General features: G+C 45.7%; 1 protein-coding gene across 1 annotated transcript in view; it reads left to right on the top strand.

Moving 5' to 3' along the window:
• The window catches only part of BMP6 (bone morphogenetic protein 6), a 167,710-nt gene that overhangs the window by 8,807 nt on the left and 142,302 nt on the right, over positions 1-16,601 (top strand). The window lies entirely within an intron of this gene.

Here is a 16,601-nt window from a genome sequence, read left to right as displayed (position 1 = left end):
CTCACAGCAGTGTGGGGAAGCAATCAGGCAAGGAGTGGCACCTCCCAATCTAGTTGTTTACACAAAACTAACTCCAAGCACGTAACATTGTACAATCCAGGGAAAGTAAGTGGTGCACCATTAAAATTAATGGAAAGACACTGAAACTGAAAAGAAAAACTCAGTCGTGGCAAACTAAGGGAGGAGGGAGTTTTCCTCCCCTCTCTGTTTAACCATTAATTACCATGTCTGAGAGAAAGGAAAAAAACAAATCCCCCCAACCCTCCCCCCTCCAACCTGCAAACCCTATTAAAATGGAAAAGGTTTGAAGTGAAGGCTAACCAGAAACTGAGGGCCAGGATCAAAGCAGGGTGCTGTCCCTGAAGCACTGGTTCTCCTCTAGGACAGAGGCCATGCTAGGAAACTGTTGAGAGGCCGTTGGTAACTTGTATTAGAGAAGGGAATTTAGCTAACATAGAAGTGCAAAGCCTGAGGTTTTGTCTTTATGGTCTTCTATGTAACTTGTATGTTTTTTTCTTTATTATTTCACCTTTGAATCTGTGAGATTTATCTATTAAATAAACGTTTGGTTTATTTTTACACAAAGCAAGTCACTGTTGTGCAATCTGGGTGCAGTGTGTGGCCCTGAGCAGATGATGACTGGGGCCAGGATTCACTCCTTTGGTGAAGAATGATGAATCAGAAGGGAGAAGTCTGGTAGTTAAGAATTTGGGGGATGCATTTGAGGAGATGTAGCGGGGTGGACCCCGCTCCGGCCCAGAGGGGTTTAAAAAGTGGCCTGGCAGGGCTTGAGAAGACAGCCTTTAGCCTGGGCTGATTGGGGAAGTGGCTGCAGGTGAGGCCACGCCCCAAACTGAGCCACAGGCCTTATAAAAAGGCCAGGGAAGCCAGAAGCCAGACAGTCTCTCTCTGGCTATAGAGAGAGATGGGCCTGGCTGCTTAGGAGCTTGAGACTGGATACCTGAGTGAAGCAGGGCTGGGGAAGGCTGAGGAGCTGGGGAGCTCCAGCCTAGAAAGCCCCAGGCTGTGACCTAGCAGTGGGCCAACAGGTACTGGGGGTTGCAGAGGGCAGCCTGGGGTAGGCCAAGGCAGCAGGTCCAAACCCCTCCTTGCCAAGTGATGAGTAGGCTGATACTGCAGTCTGCCCCAGAGTGTGGGTCTAGACAATGACTGGCAGTAGCCAAATACTGAGGCAAGGTGGGGATAGAGGGTGAGGGTTCCCTGGGCAGGGGAAACCCAGAGAGAATGGGGTTACTGCTAGGGAGCAGCACCCCATGTAGAAGGGCACTGGGTCCAGGGAGGGACACAGGGGGCCTGAAGACAGGTGGATCACCAGCCTGCAGAGGGCGCTCCAGCGCTGGACTGTGCTAATTCCCAGAAGCACCAGCAGGAGGTGCCGCAGGGGTGAGTCCAACCTGTTACAGGAGACATGGGACCAGAAGGGCTTATTGGGGTCATCCTGCAAAGAGTAAGTAGGTGGATGGAAGCCAATATGAGACCTTCATACTTGAAGGCTGGCTACTGGTATCAGAGTTCTGAGCTATAGCAGCAGAGCATTAAAGCACCCATAGTAACAAGGCAGGCAATGACAGAACCCCTTACTGGGCTGATTGATCCCCAAAATGTTACAGTATTCACTCAGATTTTAGTCCAGATTTACTGCTGACCTAAGCAGGTGCATCTGCACTGAAACCTAAGCCATGTTGTTCTGCAAACACTTTTGAAATGATCTAAAAATTCTGGTTTGCCAATTCATGGGTCCATGTCCCCTGATTTGTCTGAGCTGTCTATTTTTGACCTCCACAAAATCATTAAGGTACCATTCCACCTGCTTGAGGCTTGTAGTTTTCAAGAACAGATTTTGATCTTTTGATGGCCTGGCATTTTGTTTGGATTAACAGCAAAGAGTCCTGTGGCACCTTATAGACTAACAGATGTATTGGAGCATGAGCTTTCGTGGGTGAATACCCACTTCGTCGGATGTATTCACCCACGAAAGCTCATGCTCCAATACGTCTGTTAGTCTATAAGGTGCCACAGGACTCTTTGTTGCTTTTACAGATCCAGACTAACACGGCTACCTCTCTGATGTTTGGATTAAGCCCCTTTTTATTTTGGAGTATGTATAGGATCTAAGGCTGGGGCAGAGATGGTTATTTATTTTTTTGAAAGAATGTAAATATTTCCCCTTTAAATTGTAGTTTGTGTTATATGGAGACATCTTGTTGCTTAACAGAGCTGCTGTCTGTGTATTCAGTGTTGCTTCCTTTGGTGACATAAATAAATTTTGGGGTAACATTTTCAGAAGTGTGTAAGTAACTTAGAAGTTGAAGTCCATTTCAAAAATGTCTTGGACATAGGTGGTCGGAACCAAAACCCATTGCACTCAATGGGAAAATTCCCATTGATTTCAATGAACTTTGGATCAGAGCTTGAGGAGCCTGAATCTCATTGCGTTTGAATGAGACTTAGGGTCCCAAGTAGAGCAGGAGCAAGTAGAGCAGTTCTGACAGTGAGTGGAATTTTATTCCCGCAGAATTGTTAACCCAGTTCCACTTGCAGCGCCAAATGCTACCTTCAGTTTCCTTTGCTCAACTCCAGTGAAGATAGTTAATTACCCCTCTGCAACCTTAGTGAGTTCAGTTTCACTGGGGACAGAAATGGTGGGATGACTAAGTAACCAAGATGCTGGCAGCCATGTTGTTTTAATCCCATGTTGTCTGTACCTGCTTTGAGCATGGTTAATCAACTCAGTGATTTCCTGGAGCCCTTCCTATACTAGCACACTCACTGTGGCTAAGAATGATAGAACTGAACAAGTGGTAGCAACAGTGGGAATTTTTTGGGGGCAAAAAAGTCTAGTGTAGACATAGCCTAAATGTTCTGCAAATTGAAACAGGAGCTATGCTTTTAAGAGTCCTGCACATGACTGTCTTGATCCAATGTAGTGTTAATCTCAAGAATACATAGCCATTTCCCTATGAACTTCCCCTTAAAAACTTTCAGTGGTAACACCTGATGTTCTTCACTAATGCCCAGTATAATGAGAATTCAGAACACTTGGCTCTGTATAAACTCAGAATATTGGTGGATCAGATATTTGTGTATAAATAAAATCATTGTGAAAATGCCTATTTAGAATACAGAAGCACAGTATTTGAAATCTATGCAGTGTATAATTGTACTGTACAGCTTGAGTGGCTTTGCAAATTAATCAAGACAGTTTGAATACTTGTGCTGCAGGAATCAAGATTTGCCAGTATTAAAGAAGAAAGTGTTTTAAACAGTACTGCAAAGACATATAATTTCATCTTTTTTTCTAATGTTTCTTTTACAATAAGACCAGAATGAATCAGTTATTTCTAGCTGTGTAAATGTAAGATGTATTTAATCAAGGTAAAATCTTGCTTTATGAGTCACAATTTCTTTGTCATAAAGTGCATGTAAAAATGTATACAACAAATGTTCATATTAGTAGTATACTACATTATGCAGGTGCAGATTCACATGTATCTTGTCAGTTTCTTTGCATTACACTTGCCTGGCATATACTGTAAAGGTGTTAGACACTCTGTTTACATATGTGCTAAAGGGTGACATAATGTCTATTGAAGCAAAGTCACTGAGCTCCAAACTAGGCAACACGGAGCACTTAAAAATGAAAACAGATCAAAGCTCAGAGAGAGAGGTTGCAATATTCACAGCCATGAGCAAAGAGGTGTTTGAGAAAAGGGGCAGTTCGTCTGAAGCAGAGGTGCATAATTGCATCACTGTATCTCCAGAATCCCTTGAGTTTCCAGACTGTTTGATAAATGAATCTGTGAGAATAAATTTTTTAGCAGCAATTCCAGAAAGCCTGCTGAAAATTGTCCAAATAAGTTAGGAAAAAGATTAAATTATGGTAAGCACATACAAGATGAGAAATCTTAGTCTGCTTGACTTTTTATAGACTACACTATAGAAGTTGTGCAGAATTGGACATTCATTGTAGTGTGACTTTAATATTTTTCAAACATAGTGCAATGTCTGCAGTAGAGACCTATGCCTTGGAATGAAGTAACAATTGCTTTTTAATGCCATTTGAATTTGGTTTTGATCAGCAGAATTTCGCTTCTTGAGAAAAGTGGATTTGGATGTTACCAAATGAATATGCACAAATTAAAAGGGAGGAGGGTTGAAAAAGTAACTTATTTGACATCACTTCACTGTAGATTTTTTCTAGCACTGTTTCTTCCCTCCTGCTGATCCCCATGATGCTGTTTCAGTCCCATTTAACCTTGACAAAGTGTGTTTGTGTAATTAAATAATGAGACAACAGTTACCAATGCAGCGTTACTATGCACATTTTGTTTATACAGATTTTCATTATTGCACAACATTGACTGAAACTTCTCATCTAGCTTTGTGAACAAGAGACTCCTCCAGAATGGACATCATCTCCCTCAAGGACTTGCATTATGGTGACCTGTCTTGAATGAGGAGGGCTAGATGAGACTCCCTTTCAAACCCATAAATAGGACATTAAGCACAGCCACTAGGTTGCTGCAGAGCAATACCAGGCATTTCCTTTCCCAGGGAAATACCATGCTGTCACCATAATGCTCCCAGTCCTGCATGGACTGTGGAAGAGAAGGGATCAAACCTGTGTCTTTTGCATGGCAGCAAAGAATACTAAAGCCACCAGGCCAACTTTTATTTTTTATTATTATTTTTACTTTAATAATGGCTTTGGAACAATAGAATTCCCAATCCAAGTTGCATATTTGAACTACAAAAGGGATCTGTGTCTGTGTGTGGTTTTCTTTATATGCATCTTCTTCACAATGAAGTTGGAACTGACCTAGTAAAGCTTCTGATCATCAAGAGTGCTCTATCCTTGTCACATTACATATCTAGGATGCTTGGATTTTAATACAAAATACCACAAACACAGTTTTAAAATTTGGACATTTTAATCAGTAGTTGTGTATATAAAAATGATATCTGAATGCCTAAGCATAGACTTGATTCCCACACATAGAATATCAGTGCCTAATTTGGACAATGAAGTTTGAAAATTGAAGTCTCAGTTGCAAAAAGGCAATTTTTCGTCTCCCACAAACCCTCTAGTCCTTCCATCCTCATGGCCGTTCTTTTGAATGTAAAGTTACAGACCATCTTAGTTAATTATTGTAACATCAAAAGTCTTTGACATGAAAGGGACCAAGCAGTGGCTATGCGAGATAATGATTTGTTTATAACAATAATTTAAACAGTATATGAGAAGGATAAACATGTGTGTCCTGCCAACATTTGCTTTATGGTCTCTGCAAGCTTCAATGATTGACTCTCTTGGCTTCCCCTTTCAAATGTTTCTCCCTTTAAAAATAAAACAAATTGCAGGAGAGAAAAATCTTTCATATTTAACGAGGTTTCTATTTAATATGCTATAGGGGATAGCCAGAAACAAAATATACACTCATGTAGTTCAATAAAGGATAATTCGCATTTAGAGCTGTCTTTATTCTGTTTCTGGTGTGTAGTGGCTTTTATGCTTAGTGACTGTAACAGCAATCCAATCCAAAATGTTCCACCCTGCAGTGTGTGGAAAGTTTATTACTTACTAGAAAGTCTCAGGATCTTACTTTATTTCATCCAAGGTTCTCAAAACACTTCACGAACATTTAATTAAGCCTCACAACTTGCTCTGAGGAACGTAACTATCTGTTATACTCCTTTTCCAAATGGCTATCTGAGGCATGGCGTTTGTGACTTGCCCAAGGTCACCCATGAAAATTGGTAGGAGAGCAGTGGAGAGAACCCAGAAGTCCTGACTTCCAGTCCTATGCTCTAACCCAGGGGTGGGCAAACTTTTTGGCTTGAGGGCCACATCTGGGTATGGAAATTGTATGGGTGGCCATGAATGCTCACAAAATTGGGGGTTGGAGTTTGGGAGGGGGTGAGGGCTCTGGGGTTGGGCCAGCAATGAGGAGTTCAGGGTGCGGGAGGGGGGCTCTGGGTTGGGGCAGGTGGTTAGGGTGGAGGGGGAGGGGGAAGGGCTCCGACTGGGGGTGTGGGCTCTGGGGTGGGGCTGGGGATGAGGGGTTGGGGGTGCAGGAGGTTGCTCTGGGCTGGGACGGAGGGGTTCGGAGGGCAGGATGGGGATCAGGCCTGGGGAAGGGGGTTGGGATTCAGGCTCTGGGTGGTGCTTACCTCAAGCAGCTCCCAGAAGCAGTGGCATGTCCCCCCTCCAGCTCCTACACGGAGGCATGGCCAGGCAACTCTACACGCTGCCCTGTCCACAGGAGTAGCCCTTGCAGCTCCCGTTGGCAGCAGTTTCCGGTCAATTGGAGTTGCGGGGGCAGCGCTTGGGGTGAGGGCAGTGTGCGGAACCCCCTGGCTGTCCTTACATGTAGGAGCCGGAGGGAGGACATGCCGCTGCTTCCAGGAGCCGTGTGGAGTGGGGCAAGCCCCCGACCCCGCTCTCCTGCTGGAGTGGGGCAAGCCCTGTATCTCTCTGCCCGGCGGGAGCTTGAGGGCCGGATTAAAATGTCTGGAGGGCTGGATGCGGCCCCCGGGTCGTAGTTCTCCCACTCTGCTCTAGCCTCTGATCTACGCTCCCCATAATTGTATTGGCAGGTATGCAAAAGACTTGTAAACAATGGCAAGCCAGTGGAACTGTACAATCTACCTTCAATTCCTAATGTCCCTTATTGGAAGGTCTTAAAAAAAACAGGAATTCTCATTACTCATTCTTACAACATCTTTTTCCTTCTGTGCACCAATTTCCACCTCCTATTTTAGTCTTGTGCTGGTCTCTTCAGGCTTCTGAGTATCCTGTTGATGGATTTGTCTTCTTTCTCTGTTGTTCTGCATAATGTTTCTCTAGGTCACCCTCTTTTTCTCTTCCAGGTGGTTTCCATATTATCACTTGATGTGCAAGTTGTGCTGGTGGCACTTTTAAAACATGTCCTAAATATATCTGTTGTCATCATACACGTTTGATTCTTTAGATTGATTTGCTTTCCTTAGAATTTCTGATGTTGCAAGAAACTCTTTCCAATGAACTTTGAAGATCTTTTGCAGGCATTTACTTTGGAATGAGTTCATCTTCTTTTCAGTTTCCATTGTAGATTTCAATGACTCTTGTGTCAGTGCCAATCACGCTAGTCTTCTAAATCTTTTCACATTTATGAAAATTGTTTGCTGTTTTTGATATTCGTTGCTTGACATCACACATAGAGTATTACCATCATTGCACATCTCACTCCCTAGATGGGTAAAATGCCTTACTAGTTCTAGAGTTTCTCCCTCTACTCTTATGGTTGCTTTTGGGAGAGTGATAGGCATATATGTTTTCTCCTTGCTGATGAACAAATTGACTTGTTTTGCTATGGCCTTGTCTACACTACACAGTTTTGTCAACTGCTATAAGTACATTGCTTGTGCATGTTCACAGAATACTCCTTCTGTCAGCGGAGCGTGTCCACAATTGGTGCTCTAGCATTGGCAGTGAGAGCAGTGCCCTGTGCTACTCACCATCTTCTGCAGCTAGGAGTTGTGGGAAGGCAGAATAAATTGCAGTGCATCATGGGTGCGGGTTCAATGTCCCATTATGCAGTTTCTTCCGTCCCAGCATTCCATGGGCTTCCGACTGCATTTGAGGGCATGTTTCAAAGGCCCGTGTTTACTGTGCACCCACCATCTCAGCCTGAAAGGATGGATCCTGCACCGCTCTCTACTATTGTGGTCACTATTATGAACACATCACAACTGGTCATGCAATATATCATGAGCATCCAATCTGAAAGGGAATCGGAGTTGCCGTGGAAAGAAACAAAACACCAGATTACTTTTGGTATTCACAGAGCAGCTGAACACAGTGGACTGTCAGTTTTGGGCTCAGGAAACAAGCACTGAGTGATGGGATCACATCATTATGCAGGTCTGGGATGATGAGTAGCGTCTGCAGAACTTTTGATGCGGAAAGCTGCCTTCCAGGCACTGTGTGCGTAGCTCACCCTAGCACTGGGGTGCAGGGACACCAAAATGAGAGCTGCCCTCTCGGAAGAGAAGCACGTAGTGATCGCTGTGTGGAAGCTGGTGACTCCAGAATGCTACTGTTTGGTCACGAATCAGTTTAGAGTCAGGAAGTCCACCGAGGGGGTTGTGTTAACACAAATGTGCAGAGCCATTAATTCCCTCCTGCTATGAAGGACTGTGACTCTTGGCAATGTGCGTGAAATAGTGGATGGGTTTGTGGCAATGCAATTCCCTAATTGCAGTGGGGCGATAGGTGGCACACATCCCAATTTTGGCCCCGGACCATCTTGTGACATAGTACATTCAGTAGGAAGGGGAACCTCTCTATGGTATTGCAGGTGCTTGTGGATCACCGTGGGTGTTTCTCTGACATCAACGCAGGGTGGTCAGAGAAGGTGCGTGACACACGCATCTTCAGGAACACTGGCCTATACAGGAAGCTGCAAGCAGGGACTTTCTTTTCAGGGCAGAAGATTCCAGTGGGGGATGTTGAAATGCTCATAGTCATCCTGGGAGACCTGGTGTACCCCTTACTCATATGGCTCATGAAGCCTTACATGGGAAACCTGGACAGCAGCAAGGAGCGCTTCAACAATAGGCTGAGCAGGTGCAAAAGGACAGTTGAATGTGCATTTGGCAGATTAAAAGCACACTGTCGCTGCCTGTATGGCAGGTTAGACCTACATGAGGAAAATATTACCATGGTCATAGCTGTCTGCTGTGTGCTCCATAATATTTGTGAGGCTAAGGATGAAAAGTTTGCCTGGGGTGGAGCGCAGAGACAGATTGCCAGGCTGCTGAATTTGAGCAGCCAGATACCAGGGCTATTAGAGCAGCACAATGGGAGGCTATTTGCATCAGGGAGGCTTTGAGGCATCATTTTGACAATGAGCACCCGTAAGGTGTCTTTCCATACAGCACTTTACCATGCTTTGTTAACTTGCTGCCTTTGCATGAAAATTGTGATGATTCCTGACTGTGATTTGTAGTCAGCAAATGATCAAATTGCCACTATGTATTGCTACCAGCAGCAACAACCAATCTCTATTTGTCTCCTACAGACTTTGTTTTTATTAAATACCATTTAACAACATAAACAAAATGCTTGGTGGGAGTGCAGGACTGTGTAGACTCTCATAGCTGTGGTTAAGTCTAGCTGTAATTTTGGAAGTTGTCGAAGAGGTGGAGTGAACAGGGTACCGAGACGTTCCAGGAAGTTGCAGGAGGGAATGTGTGAGACGAGTTTGGGAAGGGCATGGAAAGCAGTTCTGTATTGGCTTCCGGGGGAGGGAGGGAGGGCAGGTGAGCGTGCATGTGTTCTGGATGGAGCATGATTAGGGACTTCAACATCTCTGTTTCCTCCTCCATCACTTTTATCATCCACTCCCATTCCTTTACAATGCACTCCTCATTCTCCTTTTTGTCCAGCCTTTCTATTTTAAAATTTTCCTTCAGGGTCTCTCTCCATTCCTTGTGTTCTCTTTTTTTTTTTTTTCCACCTTTGAGGATTGAAGTACCTCTCGGAACATGTCCTTCTTGCTCCTCCTTGATCGCTTCCTTATCTGGCGGAGGTGCTCTGCTGGTGGGTAGGGGGTTCCGCTGAAGGCCACATCTCCTGAAGCATAAGAAACAATGCACAGAAGTATGATTGTTAGTTCATGTACAGCATTGAATCATTATAGTAAAATACACCTCTTTTTTACATACTAATCACTTTCTCGCTGTCCCTTGGCAAGCACACATGTTGGCGATCACCCTAAACATGGTGAGTTCGGCCCATGTGTGTGGGTGTTGGGCGCTAAAGATGGGGCAAACAGTCTAGGTGTTTTTTTAAAGGGATCACTACAGGAAACTAGAGACATTATTGTAAATTCTGCCACCATTTTTCACAGATGGGGGTCATTGAAGCCGATATCTCACTCCTGAGGGTAAGCAAGGGTGCATCTCCTGCATGCATGCGGCTTCGGAACCATTCCCTTTGCTGCTTGCCTGTGTGCCACTTTGGTCCTTGCACAAGTGATTGCCGATTGGCATGGGAAAGGTTCCTACAATGGAGGAAGGAATAAAGCAGCTCTGCCAAGGAACCTTCGCTAGAGAATTGGCGAATACCTCCAGGAAAGTTTCCTAGAGATTTCTCTGGAGGATTCCCATGAAATATCAGTGTGCATTAACACACTGTTCTGCTGCACTGCTTAGCTACACAAGGGAATGTGGAGCACACATAAACACAGCTAGTCTTGTACATTTCTATCCCTTCACCCACTTCTAGACTGTACAGAGCAAAGAGAAGTTCTACCTCATATAACCAAGCAGCATCTACTCAAAAAGATCACTTACCAGAGCTTTCCTCTCCTGCATCATGCACACTGTGAAGCTCAAAAGCTTGTACCTTCCACCAACAGAAGTTGGTCCAATAAAAGATATTAATTCGCCTACCTTGTCTCTCTCCTATCCTGGGACCAAAATGGTTACAACACTGCAATAAGTAGAACAATATCATTGGCAAAAACAAAGTCATCCAATTGTGCTTTATCATTTGTCCATTTATCATTTATCATTTGTCCATAAAACTCCTTGGTTACCTTCTGTGGTTACTTTCCTCATGACATAGTCAGTGACCAGTGCAAACAATAGTGGGGAGATAATATACACCTTACTCCAGTTGCACGGCAAACCATTTATCAGCACTATTGCAAATGGTGTACAGTCTATTCACCTGCTATATGAATGCTATGACTACTTCTTAGACATGACTGATAGGAGTAGAGTCACTCTCACAAATTGCTTTTGCACTCTCATCTGATCCTGACTGGGCCTCTGGGCATTACTGTAATATCAAAGTCCATTCATATTACTGCAATTTGCCAAAAGTGCCAATTTTTACATGATAAAAAATCTATTCTTTAAGTCTCTGATATAAAAAGACATTTAATTACAGTGGTTATAGACTGATGGTTAGAGAGTTGCAGGGACGCTGCCCCATATTACCAGGGCAGTAGCTGCTTAATATAATGGGGCTCTGATTTTGGTTGTGGGTGGGGAGGATGTCTCTAGTTGTTACTATAATGCAAAGAATAGCAAAGACTCTGTAATCAGGGAAACTTAGAGGAGTAAATAATAAAATTTGTACAGTGCTTTTCATATGCAAAACATCCCAAACTGAATTACAGAGTGAAACAAAATGTTGGCCAAATGTAATATGGGTCATGGGTAAGTTTTGAAGGAAGGAGTAGATATTAACCATTCACAGAGCAGTCCCTTGGGTAGAGTGAATTGGGGCAATGGCTCTGGACTCTGCACTTTTGGGGGCCCTGTGGGTTGGTGCGATTGGCCGGCGCGGTCAGTCCCGGAAGAAACAAATCTGTCATGTCTGCCCCAGGCCCTTCACCCCCCTAGTAATGGCCCTGATCATTCATGTTGATAGGTGCCAGATCAGTGATGAACTTCAGTATTCACTGGGAGCCACTGTCTGAAAACATGCAGGTTAGCCACAAAACCAGAAATAAGTATATGCTACGGAAGCAGCATCAGTGTGCTCTAATGTTTTGTCCCCTGTATATCCTGTGGGAGTAATCTGTGCAGGATCTACAAGTGCATTTGCTTGGTCACAGGGCATATGCATGTAAAAGTGAAGCTTTGCCTGCTAAAACCCATCCTGGAATGGAAGGAGTCAGATTTAGGGTGGACATCTTCTGCCCTATGGGTTTCTTGGTGGATACCAATGTGTGGAGACCTGAAATTTGGCCTTATCTTGTCTCTGTTTCTGATGCCAAACTACTGAACTATAATTTCCAGCCAGTTCTTTTTTTACATACTTCTTAAAATGCAACTTTGAACTAGAAGAGGTAACTGATTGAGCAAATGCTTTAAACTTGAAAGGTATTGGATAAACTCTTACTGAGTGAGGAGTTATACATACAGCCCATGGTTAAAGTGAAGGTCTTGTTAATTATTGAGACAATGAAAGAGGCACACTTAGACAAAGCAATGTTCATGCTGAAAGAAGATTAAAAGTTTAAGTATAGTAATAAGTTTTATGTTGACTGTTACTTTTTATGGGAAAGTTTATATTTAAATAACATATAGCGCAATGATTGGAGGCCAAAATAATAATTCCTTTATATATCAGGAACTATTGGAATTGGGGCCATCTGATACGTTCACTATTGTCTGTCTCGATTAAAAACAATTTTATGGGGTCCCAAAAAAACACTTTGTTGCTCCTGGCAGCTATCTGTAGATTTGGCAGCTTTGATTCCCTAAAACCTGAAGAGATAATTCATTAATTCATAGCACTTTCCAGGATAAACCCTGCAAAGCTCATCTGAAAAAAAAGTTAATCCCTGCTGTCACTCAAAACATTACATTTGTCTTCAGAGACAAAATATAAAGGTACATAAGAACATAAGAATAGCCATACCGGATCAGACCAAAGGTCCATCTAGCCCAGTATCCTGTCTTTCGACAGTGACCATTGCCAGGTGCTCCAGAGGGAATGAACAGAACAGGTAATCATCAAGTGATCCATCCCCTGTCGCCCTTTCCCAGCTTCTGGCAAACAGAGGCTAAGGACACTATCCCTGACCATCTTGACTAATAGCCATTGATGGGCCTATCCTCCATGAACTTATCTAGTTCTTTTTTGAACCATGTTATAATCTTGGCCTTCACAGCACCCTCTGGCAAGGAGTTCAGCAGGTTGACTGTGCGTTGTGTGAAAAAATACTTCCTTTTGTTTTTTTTAAACCTGCTGCCTATCAATTTCATTTGGTGACCCCTAGTTCTTGTGTTATGAGAAGAAGTAAATAACACTTACTTACTTTCTCCACACCAGTCATGATTTTATAGACCTCTGTCATATCACCCCTTAGTCATCTCTTTCCCAAGCTGAAAAGTCCTAATTTTATTAATTTCTCCTCAAATGGCAGCTGTTCCATACCCCTGATCTTTTTTGTTGCTCTTTTCTGAACCTTTTCCAATTCCAATATATATATTTTTTGAGATGGGGCGACCACATCTGCACGCAGTATTCAAGGTGTGGGCGTACTATGGATTTATATAGAGGCAATATGATATTTTCTGTCTTATTATCTATCCCTTTCTAAATGATTCCCAACATTCTGTTCGCTTTTTTGACTGCCGCTGCACATTGAGTGGATGTTTTCAGAGAACTATTCACAATGATTCCAACATCTCTCTCTTGAGTATTAACAGCTAATTTAGACCTCATCATTTGATATGTATAGTTGGGATTATGTTTTCCAATGTGCATTACTTTACATTTATCAACACTGAATTTCATCTGCCAAATACTTTCTGGGCTGGGCATAGGTGCCGACTCCGTGGGTGCTCCGGGGCTGGAGCACCCATGGGGAAAAATTAGCGGTTGCTCCACACAGGGGCGGCTCTATGTATTTTGCCACCCCAAGCACGGCAGTCAGGTGGCTTTTGGCGACGCGCCTGCGGGAGGCCCTCCGGTCCCGCGCCTTCAGTGTACCCACCACCAAATTGCCTCCGGTGGACCTCCTGCAGGCGTGCCGCCAAAGGCAGCCTGACTGCCACCCTCACGGTGACTTGCAGGCCGCCCCCCGTGGCTTGCCGCCCCAGGCACGCGCTTGGTGCGCTGGTGCCTGGAGCTGCCTCTGGCTCCACACCCACTGGCAGCCGAGCTTCCCTCTCCTCGCCTCCTTCTCCCCACTCTCAGCATGCAGTGTCCCCGCTACTCCCTCCCTCCCAGCACTTCCTGGCCCCCCGCTGCCTAACAGCTGTTTGGCGGTGCTAAGGACTTTCTGGGAGGGAGGGGGAGGAGCGGGGATGCGGCACACTCAGGGGAGGAGGTGGAGAAGAGGCAGGGCAGTGGCGGGGACTTGGGGGAAGGGGGTGGAATGGGGGCAGGAAGGGGGCAGGACTGGGGTGGGAAAAGATGGGGTGGGTGGGGACTTTGGGGCAGGAGTGGGGCATGGGGCAATGGGGGTCGAGCATCCACCGGGCAGAGGGGAAGTTGGTACCTACGGGGCTGGGTAGCTACAGAAATCATATGCCATCATTTCAGTCTTCTGACTGGATGAGTTACGCAACTAATCAAGAGTGAATTTTGAATTACAGACTTTCATGTCAGATTTGCAGTTGTTTAATTATACCATTCTACATGGGAGCTAAACACTGATTACTCCTGAGTATTTGCCCTGGCAGAGCTAGAGCACTAGAAGAGTCTTGGAAAGCCAACCCAAAATAGTCACACACACAAAAGTCAAATGCAAACCAATATTTGCCAAATAATTATTTTGCAATATTAAACCAGTAGTGGGTGCTCATTTACATGGAATCACAGGGTTCCACTAGCAGACAAGAATGGGGAGAAAGCAGTATTTGGCTTAAAGAAAAGCCCTACATTGACTCCAGTGTAGGAAGCCAATATCAGGGTTTTGCTTGTCCCTGGACATTTGCAGTGACTGCTTGTTCCATCCAGGGCCGGCTCCAGACCCCAGCGCGCCAAGCGCGCGCTTGGGGCGGCCTTTTGCCGGCAGGGCGGCAGGCGGCTCCGGCGGACCTTCCGCAGTCATGCCTGCGGGAGGTCCACCGGAGCCGCAGGACCAGTGGACCTCCCGCAGGCATGACTGCGGAGGGTTTGCTGGTCCCGTGGCTCCGGTGGACCTCCCGCAGGCATGACTGCGGATGCTCCGCCGGAGCCGCGGAACCAGCGGAACCTCCGCGGGCACATCTGCAGGAGGTCCCGCAGAGCCGCGGGACCGGCGACCGCCAGATCACGCTCCACGGCGCGCCGCCCTGCTTGGGGCGGCGGGATTCCTAGAGCCGCCCCTGGTTCCATCAGGGTGGTGTAATGGCACTTGGCATCCCTGAGGGACACATGCAGCTGAGAGAGTGATGGACAAGTGTTACATTAAATGACAACTCTAACCCTCTCTGGAGATCTCAAAGCACTTACAGACATTAATGATAACCCTCATTACCCAGCTGCCCCAAGGCATGTACCATTTGCCCTGTTCTATACCTGGGGACACTTAAGCACCAAGCGGTGACATGATCAGTGCGTGGTCTCACAGTGAGGTAGTGGCAGAGCCAGGAATCCCACTGCTCCATCCCCTGCTAAAACCACCAAAGGGCTCGTTGTAAAACAACAGATAAATTGATGAGAACAAGTGGCGGCTCAACTGACTAGATGCCTTTCCTCAGTCCCTCATGAATGCTGCCTTGTACTGGGTGTCAGAAGCTCTCAGATCCCATGCCCCACAGTAACACCCTTGAATTGCTCAGACTCAGATGCATGTGAGGTCCATGCAGACATGTCCATCTTCTAATGAATGAGAAAATGATTGAATCTTAGGCCTTGTCTACACTACAAGACTATTTCGAATCAACTTAGTTCGAATTTGTGGATTCGACCTTATGAAGTCGAATTTGTGTATCCACACTAAATACACTAATTCGAATTTCTGAGTCCACATTCACGGGGCCAGCGTCGACTTTGGAAGCGGTGCACTGTGGGAAGCTATCCCACAGTTCCCGCAGTCCCTGCTGCCCATTGGAATGCTGGGTAGAGCCCCCAATGCCTGCTGGGGGGAGAAATGTGTCGAGGGTGGTTTTGGGTAAGTGTCGTCATTGAACCGTCAATCACAACCTCCCTCCCTCCCTCCTTGAAAGCGCCTGCGGGCAATCTGTTCGTGCACTTTTCTGGTCAGTGACAGCGCGGACGCCACAGCACTGCAAGCACGGAGCCCGCTGCGATCATCGCTGTTTTCTCGCACTTTATCGTCCACCTCTTCCACAGTCAGCTGATGAGAAATTGGGCTACTTTTCAATGGTGCTGCAAGCACTGGGGGACCATAGGGGACGTTTTACAAACATCAACGTCGGGTGGCCGGGCAAGGTTCATGATGCGTGTGTTTTCAGGAACTGTGGGCTGCTCAGACGCCTGCAGGAAGGTAGTTTCTTCCCGGACCACGAAATAACTGTTGTGTATGTGCAGATGCTTATAGTCATCCTTGGGGACCCAGCCTGCCCGCTAATGCACTTGCTCATGAAGCCCTATACAGGCGCCTGGGACAGCGACAAGGAGCTCTTCAAATACCAGCGAGCAGCGAGCAGTGTGACCTGTGACTGTTCAGTTTCTTTACAGAGAAGCTGAACCTGCCCCTGTTTCTTTACCCAGTTACTGTTGACTCTCCTCTTCGGTTACATACCCCGTTCGCCCCGTTACCCCCACTTCCAGCACACGTGTAAAAATGAAATACATGTCCCATTATTACTTAACAAAGGTTTCTTTATTCATGACTTTTCGTGAAAGGGTTGAAACTGGGACGCAGGCTGTGCTGGGTAGGGTGTGCGGTGATGTAAAGACCGCCTCTAAACTCAAGGAATGACAGGATCCTGCTCCTAGAGCGGTCCGCAGTGCCGGAATGCTTCTTTCAACGGAGCCTGCCATCCCTCTTTATGGAATTCTGTGTGCGGGCGGATATGTGACCTTGTGGTGGAGGAGGACGGATACAGATTCCTCAGCTGCGTGACTCAGCGGTCCAGGACAAGGACCGCTGTATAAGATCTGTAACCGCCCTCCGCCG

This window comes from Mauremys mutica, chromosome 2 (assembly GCF_020497125.1).
Source record: "Mauremys mutica isolate MM-2020 ecotype Southern chromosome 2, ASM2049712v1, whole genome shotgun sequence".
In the NCBI taxonomy this organism is placed as follows: domain Eukaryota; kingdom Metazoa; phylum Chordata; order Testudines; family Geoemydidae; genus Mauremys; species Mauremys mutica.
Note: the sequence above shows the minus strand (reverse complement) of the source record. Positions and strands in the feature narration are given on the sequence as shown.